The sequence below is a fragment of the Berghia stephanieae genome, chromosome 14 (assembly GCF_034508935.2).
Source record: "Berghia stephanieae isolate SIO BIC M18660-M18661 chromosome 14, UCSD_Bste_1.3, whole genome shotgun sequence".
Taxonomy (NCBI): Eukaryota; Metazoa; Mollusca; class Gastropoda; order Nudibranchia; family Aeolidiidae; genus Berghia; species Berghia stephanieae.
Window position 1 is genome coordinate 31,790,549 of NC_088373.1, and position 10,000 is coordinate 31,800,548.

General features: G+C 35.6%; 1 protein-coding gene and 1 long non-coding RNA gene across 2 annotated transcripts in view; both read right to left on the minus strand.

The window, feature by feature from the left end:
* The window catches only part of LOC144960115 (uncharacterized), a 212,949-nt gene that overhangs the window by 112,321 nt on the left and 90,628 nt on the right, over positions 1-10,000 (minus strand). The gene's annotated exons all lie outside the window — the stretch shown is intronic.
* LOC144960037 (uncharacterized) overlaps positions 1-10,000 on the minus strand; it is a 69,350-nt gene that overhangs the window by 58,417 nt on the left and 933 nt on the right. Inside the window, exon 2 of the long non-coding RNA XR_013642747.1 lies at positions 1,412-1,451. This is a non-coding gene — a long non-coding RNA (uncharacterized LOC144960037). The remainder of the gene's footprint in view (positions 1-1,411; positions 1,452-10,000) is intronic.

Genomic DNA, 10,000 nt, shown 5'->3' on the forward strand with positions numbered 1-10,000 from the left:
TTCAAATTGACGGTCATCAAAAAAAGAATTATTCAGGTATGTATCATGAACCTTTCCAACTGTTTTATCACCTTGAGGATTCCCTTTAGGATACACACCAGAAGATCTCCTGAAATGGACAGTGGATTAGAGCATTGGGTTGCGGAACTAGCAACTAAGGAAGAAGTGCTCTACAGGAATCTTATATGACTGGATCTAGTATCAAGAGTAGATCTTGGTTGGGACCGTTGTATTCCTCTGTCTCAAAAACAAGCACGAGAGAAAAACAAGGTCATAGAACTCGGTGACGTTTGATTTATTTGATAAAAAATTCAGGGGACTGGCAACATTTCTTGGATGAATGTAGTCAAAAAAGAGCTTTACAAATATGTGTCAAGCATGAGTGGGGTGGAAAAAGTCTAAGTGAGAAAAGTGCTGTATGTCACAGATTTTGGCAATTATCTTAGTAATTGGGATTTCCGTGGGAGCAATGCAATCACGAAGACGCAGACAATGCCATATTAGCACTCAGACTTAAATAGAACACGAGATACTGATTTGGTTATCATCCTCTTAACCAATCATCATTATATCATTGCAGCAAATCCAGAAAGTAAAACTTTTACACAAATCTGAATAACAATGGTCTCGCTGACCCAACTTGTGTCGTGATGTTTATATTATTTGTGAATGACAGGAAAGAGGCAAACGATGAATGAATGTTAAATATAGCTGTAATAAATGTATAGATGTTGGTAAATTTTATTTCCTTTATGTATCGTTATTTCTCTACTATATTAGCCATAAGCAAGGCGCAACCAACTCCGTTCTCCCCCTCTCTATCTTTTTCTTCTTCTTTCAGCTTATTCCGCAGTTTGCAGGGTTGCCATAATGAAGGCCACATCTCCATGCATCTCGGTTAAACGCATCATATTCCTCTAGGCCCAGATCTTTCATATCATCCTTTAACTTATCCCACCATCTAGTCTTTGGGCGTCCGTTTTTCCCCTTTCCCGCTATTTCTAAGTCCAATACTTTCCATCCCACGTACTCCCCCCCTCTCTCTCTCTCTCTCTCTCTCTCTCTCTCTCTCTCTCTCTCTCACTCTCTCTATCTCGTCTCTTTCTATCTCGTCTCTTTACATGTCCGAACCATTTCAATCCCCTTCTCTATCTAGAATAGTCTTAGTGTGTTGACCCTGTTCTGGAGGCAACCTACAACGGATTCCCTCTTCTATTCGCATCTGAAGTAGGTTCGACAAACTAATCATTCTACAGTGCAATTTCGCAATATTGTTAGAAAAAAACGACAAAAGAAACCCAACAAATCTGGTCAAAAGGAACAAATATGTCTTAGTAAGAATCCAGTGTAAACAATCAATTTGCAATTTAAGATAAAAACAATAAACTAGATATAAATATTTAATACTCACCGCATTGATTATTCTTGCAATAATAATTAGTATTGCAATCCTGAAAATAAAATTAGAATTGAATGCTCTCCGTATCTGGTCTCATCTCAACTTGAACTTTTTATATTTAAAAAAACATTCTTTACAGTGTGGATTTTTCGTCATTACCAGAAACTTTACCAAATCATATTGCTTTAGGCCTGAGTTGTTGCGATCGCTGAGATCAAAACTCCTGTACGCTAAAATTTCTAAGTTTAACAGGAGGCCAAACATCTTCATATTTTTATAAATTTCATCGATTATGATTTGAAATATTGAAATAATGTTTGATTCAAACATATCGAACATATATTGCAATCGATGTTCCGGAAAAGAGAAATTAAATATTCTAATGAGTATTGATGGATATACAGGAAATTTGCATCGAACAAACATATACTCATAGTTCAAAACTCCTATATGTGGCTTATACAGGGAGTTTCCAGAGATAAATAGAAAAGTTTGTTGATATTAGGAATAATCAGGATATAGTTTGTAAAATTATTCATATTACTGTTATAATACTCTATAATACACTATGTAATACACATAACAGGCACAGCTGTGTTTTAGAAGCTTTGTGAATGTTGTGATTTTTAAATAATTTACACCGTGTTTTATCATTTGAATTCTATATGTACTTGTTTGTGATATTCTGGAAGACACATTTTTTTAAATTGTAGATTTTCATCAAATATTTTAAGATTTATTAAGACATTTTAAAACGGATTTTACACATTTTAGATCTCAGGACATTTCATGTGTTTACATTTTTATGTGTTCAATTGGAATGATCGTCTATAAATATCCATAAAAATGTTCATTAAACCAAACGGAGGTAAGGGGAAACAAAGGATGTTTGAAACTATCAAAAAGAATAGGTGACAGAAACCAACAGTCCACGCACAGACATTCGTACACATGTAACAACGAAAACATATCACCCCGCACCATACCTTGCATAAAACACGTAGTAACTATTTACGAATATGATTTGACAAAATATTCAAAGCAGAGGAGGACAAAAGACAATGACACGGTTTGATGTGCCAATTGCTGACACTGTAAATAATTACATCGACAAGACAACTCGCATAACTGGATTAAAATATAATAAATGTGGAATTTTACGCCAGAAATTGTCAAACATTTATAATAAAGCAATGTAAACACATTGTAAACAATATCCCGGTCCTGTTATCAACAATATAAGAAGTGTTCAAAATAAAAAAGCACTAAGAAAAATCTAAAAGTAATGAACTTAAACCGCCAATAAATTAAAAATAATCATGTGTCATTTATTAACATTATACACAATGAGAAACCCGATATTATCATTGGCACGGAGTCATGGTCGGATTCGTCTATATTCGAATATTTCCCATCAAATTATGTGTATTAACGATTGCAACCTTAATGTTGAGGGTGTTTTTATTGCCATAAGCCAGGAGTACATAAGCTCGAAAGTTCTAGAAGTGAAGGAAAAGTGTGAGATGATATGGGTTAAAATCAAAATTAAAGGCTCTAGGACACTTGCATATGCTCCTGCTATCGACGTGAGTGATGAAGACAGCTTGGAGCTGCATGTTCCTACTTTCGACCCCATGCGGGTGATGAAAACAGCTTGGAGATTTCAAAAATTATATGCTGAAAAATAACACCATCACCAATGGCATCTTTATAATAGGAGGAGATTTTAACTTCCCATGTTGTGACTGAAAATCTAAAACCATAACTTTTTCACAGCTACACAATTATTTTTAAAATCTTAGAAGACAGAGCGCTCGCTCAGGAAATAGAGGAACCAACTCGCATGATGATCACTGTATTTTTAATGATCACCAATAATCCCATTCATCCAAGGCATCTCAGACCATCTGACAGTTATTACTGAGGTCGCCATGAACCAGAAAAAGAGTATACAGAAACAGAGAATGATCTCTCTCTACAGAAAAGAAAAATGAGATGTTCTGAGAAATGACATGGCAACACTTAGCACTGCAGATCTTTGGCAAAATTTCAAACATATTCTAGAGAAAGGAATCAGTATTAATATAGCACATAAAACTTGTAGAATAAAATAAACAGATGTATCACTGGGTCAATAAGAAAGATGATAAACCAGCGTGACCGGTGTTGTAATTTTTTTAAAAAGACGAACGATTGCAGTTACAAAGAGAATTATACTGTTCTTAAATAACTTCTACAAAAGAGTTACGTCAAAAATATTGGGACTACTTGGAGGACATGTTTAGCCAGGCTGAGACGGAAACCATCAATTTACTGGTATGAAAACATTATGGTCATACATTAAACACAGAAAAATTAACAGAAGTTGGATAGCCTCAATCACTGGCAAAAGAAAACTTCTCACCACAGCTTTTGGCAAAGCAACAGCCCTAAATGCCAATTTCAGTTTGTCTTTTCTAAAAAGCAACCTTTAACCCTCAAACAAATTGCAGGAAACAATATAGCAGACAGAAGCAGGTACGTCAAAGAAAAACATAAGAAGAAATCATGGCAGAAAACATTAATATTAGGGAAGCGGGCATTGCAAAATTTCTTCAAAACTTGGATTCTACAAGGGCTAGTGGACCTGATAACATCCAGGCAAGAGATTTGAAAGAGCTCACAGATGGTGTGGCACCCTGCCTCTGTTTGATTTTTTTCAGAGATCACTCAACACGGGTGAAGTCACAGAGGATTGCAAAACACCTGATGTAACTCCCATTAATAAAAAAGGAAAAAAGAACGATTCCTTCAAATTATCGCCCTGTGTCTCTCACTTGTATCTCAAGCAAGCTAATTAAACACACCATTGTCAGCCATAAAATGACCTACACAGATAGGTATGATATCCTATATAAACTCCAACATGGTTTAAGGTCCAGGTGCTCATGTGAAATATAATTAATCAGCGTTATTGATAACGTTTCACAGTCTCCTGAAAAGGGTCAAGAAACTGATGAACATATAATGCACTGTCATTTCCATCTCCAGAAAAAATCTCCAATCACATGCAAATACAAGCTACACAATGACACACCTTATAGCACTTAACATCAGCCAAATAATTTGGAATAACACTAAAATCCGACTTAAATGGGACAAACACATCAACAACATCACACGAAAAAGTAAATATATAGGACCCTGGGTTTCCTCCCAAGAAATTTTAAGATTAAATCAACAAGCTTAAAATTCATTTTTTTACAAGTCATTAGTTTCACCACAAATTGAATACGGGAAGCAATACAGAGACGAGCCCTCATAACTATGAGAAAACATCAAGTGTGAGAAGCATGATAGATCAACTTGAATGGAAGTCACTCCAAACTAGGAGGAAAATAGCACACCTGAAAATGTTGTATAAGATAAAGAACAACCTGGTGGTGATTTCAGATCATGATCTCTAAACACTGACACAAACATCCAGGACTCCCACATGGACAGTTTCATCCGCCTATCATCCACCAAAGACATCAGAAAATTCTCATTTTACCGCAGAGCCAAATCAAATTGGAACAATTTACCGCGGGACGTTACATTTGCACCCACTTTAGCTTTAATTACAAAGCTTCTAGATCACTGCTGAATTTTCACCTTAAAGTTATTGTTCATGATGGACATTAAAGAAAGATACATATAAAATTTATTTTGTAAATTATGGTCGATAGAGCGGAGAGATGTGTGTGGATTAGGGGGGGGGGTGTAGAATTGATCGAGACAAACTCTCTCTCTCTCTCTCTCTCTCTCTCTCTCTCTCTCTCTCTCTCTCTCTCTCTCTCTCTGCTTTCCCAATTCTGCTCTCTTTGCGGGCTCATATGTTGACTTTGAATGCCGTCTTTGCAAATCAATCATGTGTGTTGACAATGGCCTAACTTTAATACTAAATTCTAGACCGGGAGGGGGGGGGGAGGGGGGGGCATGGAGTGCATCATAATAGTTTTCGATTGCAAGTTTGTCATTTCTTTCAAAAAGCATGACTCTTTTCTTTGTTAATAATTGTAATAACAAATGGCATTTATATCGCGCTGTACCATGTTGTCACAGGCTCTAAGCGCTTTACAATGATATAAAACAAATCATATTACGGTAAGACAATTGCTGATGGAGAATTGATATGAATTCAATTTAACAACATCAACACATGATAATAATATTGCAACTTATGCCGTAAAAATGTAATATTTTATGCGAGATTTGAACGTTGTCAACGAATCCGAGAAATATCACGTTTGATGGGAGAGAGATCCAAACATGGAGGACCGAAAATTGAAAAGATTGTTCACCTATTTTACGCAAGGTCTTAGGTTTGACACGGATCGATTGGTCACTGCTTGACCTCAAGTTTCTATTGGGGACATATATTTTTAGAAGATATTTGATATAAGAGGGACTGTTAGTGCTCAAATAATTGTAGACAACAGTACAAATCTCAGGGAGAAGGAGAGTTGCTGACGAGTATAATTTTTGGTTATTGCTTACAATGTGTCTGGCTGTGCTATTTTGAGCAACCTGAAGTTTACTCATTTTGTCTTTAGCTAAATTCACCAAGAGGGAGTTACAATATCAAAGTTGGATAAAACAAGGGAATTAATTAAAATTTCTTCTATATGCTTGGTATTTAATGACAACTTTTCCTTATTTTATTTTCATTTCCATGTACGAGGATTGCATAGTGTTTTTCACGTAGCTCATCATAGAAAGATCGTTATCAATGATGACGCCGAGGTTTTATGCTTTATTTAAAAATTCTATTGTACTAATTCCGAGAGTAATAGGTAATTTATTTGCCTGTTTAAGGATACTAGGCCTTCTACACATTAAGGTCTCACTTTTACTATCATTTAATTTGTACATGTGTTGGTACATCCAAGGTGTAATCTCATTAAAACTGCTCGAAATTCGTTGTATTTTGAATTTTAAATTACTTTGGGGTACTGAAATTATAAATGTACGTATCATCTGCATATTTACTGAAAGTATGTCCAAGAAATCCAATTGGTTTTTTGATCAATTGACCCATTCATTTACATATCGCAATTATAGTAATCTTTCTTGTCGGCAAAGAAGTCCGTGACAAAATCTGGCAATATTTCCTTCATAGAAAATGACGTTTTATTTTTTTGGTGTAGCAAATCGCTGTTGTCTGCTGCTCAGACAATCAGTATTCGTTACGATACCCAAAAAACAAGGTACTATTGACTGTAACCAACACAGAACAATCAGCATAATGAGCCAGGCCACAAAATTATGTTAAGAATACTTATAAAAAGATGGAGGAGCAAGATCTCTCCAGAGATAAGCGACGAGCAGTTTGGTTTTGTTAAAGAATAGGATAAGGTAAATGCGATCTTTACATTGAGAATATTGATGCAACGGTCAATCAAAAAAAAAATCACTTTATCTATGCTTCATTGATTATTCCAAAGCTTTTGATTAAGTACAGCACGATACGCTATTCAAAATTTTAGAAAAGATCATGATAGACAGTAAAGACCTTCGACTTCAGAAAAAAAACTTATATTGGAATCAAACAGCGTGTGTCAAACTGGATAATGAAACATCGGATGTATTTAACATAGAAAAGGGACTAAGACAAGATTGCGTCTTATCACCAGACCTTTTTAGCATATTTAGTGAAATAATTTTCAAAGAAAATGAAGATATGAAAGGCGTCGTCGTTGGAGGGCAGAATATGAATAGCATAAGATTCGTAGACGATGGTACTCTGATGGCATGCTCTCTAGAACACGTGCATAAAATTGTAGATATAGTGGTGTGCAACACTGAAGAGATGGGCCTGAAACTAAATATTAAGAAAACCGAATGCATGGTGGTCTCAAAGGATGACAACAACGCGACCTTTCACTTGTCATGCAAAGGAGAGGCCATCAAACAAGTAAAGAAATTTGAATATTTAAATAAAAACAACAACCTAAACTTGAATAGCAGAATGAAAGTAGTAGAAACATATGTTATAAGTACCCTTTTATACGATTGTGAAACGTGGACGCTTGACAAAGAATGTACGAGGAGGTTAGAGGCATTTGAAATGTGGGTGTATAGAAGAATGTTGAGGGTATCATGGACAGACAGGTGTACGAACGAGGAAGTGTTGGAGAAGGTGAGAAAGAGGCAGTTACGCATTCTGGGACATGTGAGGAGAAGAGACGGAATAGAAAAGTTGGTAACATATGGGATGATCGAAGGAAAGTGAGCTAGAGGAAGACAAACAATGACTTATCTAAATAGCCTAAGAATGTCCAAATGTGACTTTAAAAGCACCACAGATTTCATGCGCACCTCAGAGTGTCGAGATTCGTGGAGACAGCTAACCGGCAACGTGCTCAAGAGCACAAGCCACGATGGATGATGATGAAAAGACTTTCTAGTCTTAAGTCTGAGCAAAGACAGTTACTCATAAACTGTTCTTTTAAACGATTTCTAGTTTCTGACTCGTTAGGCTTTTGACTGGAACAGGACGTGGTAAGGAGTTTGACTAAATTGGTTATTTTATGCTGGTAAGATAGCCGTCTTCAAACTTTTTAAAAGCAAACCATTTAATTAGCATTAAATCGGGTATAGATTTCATTTCGTTTCGTTATATATTTTAACTTTAACCTAACTACATAATTTGTCAACGGCGATATTGGATTATTACCCAAATATTTAGGTCAATGCAATATAAACACACATACTCACACAAAATAAAAAAAATAAAAACAACAACAACAACAACACAAAAAAAACAACACTTTTATAAACAAAAGCAAAAGCAAACAATACTGAATGTGTTTGTCAGTGATACACACAATTTGTACATGAGTACAGTCAGTAATTTTTTTAAGTTTAAAAATTGTAGATATTTGGAACTTTCCCCACGCCTACCCAAGTAGTACGAGAAATGTCAAAGTCCTTTAGAACTTAGTTGATAAGGAATAAGATGATAATATGTTTGGATTTGACGAGTAATCTATGCTTATTTTATAATTGATGTCATGCACTGTATATCATACGTTAGCATATCGGTCATCACTATGAGAGGGCACCAACTGTTTAATTATTGACCTAGTTTACCACTTATTAAGTATAGTGCTGTATTAAAAACTGAAAGCTGTGAAAGAACATATTAAAGTGCTGGTTTACATCTCTCTCTCCCCCCCCTCTCTCTCTCTCTCTCTCTCTCTCTCTCTCTATATATATATATATATATATATATATATATATATATATATATGTATATATATATATATATATATGTATATATATATATATATATATATATATATATATATATAAACATTTGAAATATAATTACGATAGTTCGACTTCCACAACGTTGTTATCGAGCGTTGCTCTCATCAGGAAGTGGAAGTGAAAGTAGATTGTTGTGTTTTCGTATTATTATAGATTCGTGTTTATGGAGGTTCGTAATTACATAAAGGTGTTTGTTTCTATGTCTGCATGAGGGAGTTAGTTCGTTTCTTCTGTTGAGTGTTGCTATGTTCGGTTTAGTGATGATGAAGAATTTTTCTTCCAAGCAGAGGTTGCAAATCTTAGAAGAGGGGGAGTACGACTGTATTGCATTGTGCAATAAAACACCGAGACAGACAGAATTAATAAAGAAAAAAATATGCAAAATCTTCCAGGACAACAATCTGAAAATTACAATCGATGCCAACAAAAAAAACATTCGACTTCCTGGACATAACCATCAACCTAAACGACGGCACCTATCAACCATTTTCAAAACCCAACAACATCCCATTGTACGTTCATAGACACAGCAATCATCCGCCATCTATAATAAAAAAACATCCCCGAGAGCATTAACAAACGACTATCTAACAACTCTACAAACAACAACATATTCAACGATGCAATCCCACCGTACACAAACGCACTACAAAAAAGTGGATATAACTACAAACTAGAATATGAGAAAGAGACCATTACCACCCCAACAAAAAAACGACAAAGAAAACGACACATAACATGGTTCAACCCACCCTACAGCAAGAATGTGACAACTTCTATCGGTAACAAATTCTTCAATCTACTACAAAAATGCTTCCCTCCCGGTCACGTTCTACACCCAATCATGAACAAAAACACCATCAAAATAGGATACACCTGCATGCCAAACATACAAAACATTATTTCATCCAACAATAACAGAAAACTATCACAGCCAGATCAGCCCAGCAACAACCTAGAGAAAAAATGCAACTGTAGGACCCAGACAACATGCCCACTAAACGGCAATTGCCTGACTCAAAACGTAATTTATCAAGCCACAGTAACACGACCAGACACACCAAAACAAGAAACATACATTGGCCTCACCGAGTGTCCATTCAAAACCAGATACAACCTGCATACATCTTCCTTCAGAAACATACACAAACGACATTCTACTACACTAAGCGAACACATTTGGAACCTCAAAGAAAAAAACATACAACACAGCATCACATGGAAAATCATCTCCAGAGCACAGTCGTACTCCCCCTCTTCTAAGATTTGCAACCTCTGCTTGGAAGAAAAATTCTTCATCATCACTAA